Raw genomic sequence first — 861 nt, forward strand, 5'->3', positions numbered from 1 at the left:
TTTCAGCACCTGCCAATATGTCAGAGTTTGTGGGTGGAGTGATGGTGGGTCCACATTTGAACTGCGGTCAAGCTCTGAGGCCAGATCAATGGAGTAAAAGTCATTATCAGGTTATGAATGTTGGTGAGGTTGTGGGTAAAGGGGACCTGCTGCCATTGGCTGAGGCCCGTGTCTTCCTGCTCCCACACATGCCCATCCCCGCTGACCCCAGAAGTGTCCAAAAGGCCGGCCTGAATCCTGCGTGACCTTTCCACTGACCCCTGTGGAGGAGAGGGGTTTTTTAGTGCCACAACAGGGGGGTTGTGGAGAAATTAGGACTATGGGTGTTGAGCTGAATCACACAAAAGGCTCCGACCACAGAGATATGGATGAGTCCCCTCCACAGACCCTCTTCTTGTTAACAAAACATACATGAATGAGAACCCCAGTATGCCGTAGGTCAACAAGCACACATGGAAATGCATAGACTCATGTTTGGCTACAGTTATTGTCTGTCCTCCCAAATGTACCTTCAGAACTGATATTTTACTGCCAATATATTTTGAAACAACCCAATTTTGTTCCTCAAATGCAAGTTTAGAAGTTAGGCAATTGCTCTCAGGAAGAATCCAATGTGTTTTATCTCCCCCAGCTGGAATAATTCAGTACTACATCTGTGTGTGTCACACGGATGTGGGTAAGAACATATGTGCTCACAAAAACAGACACAGTGCATCTCTGGAATGAGTTGAGGGAGGGTATTCTGAAATAATGCAAGCAAGGCATCAGCGTCAGTTACCAAACGCAAATGAAAAAGAAAATGGCTGAATACGTGGGAAAGATAGACATGACGACACTTGATTTTTATATTTCTTTATTTTT

This window comes from Chaetodon auriga, chromosome 1 (genome assembly GCF_051107435.1).
Source record: "Chaetodon auriga isolate fChaAug3 chromosome 1, fChaAug3.hap1, whole genome shotgun sequence".
Classification (NCBI taxonomy): domain Eukaryota; kingdom Metazoa; phylum Chordata; class Actinopteri; order Chaetodontiformes; family Chaetodontidae; genus Chaetodon; species Chaetodon auriga.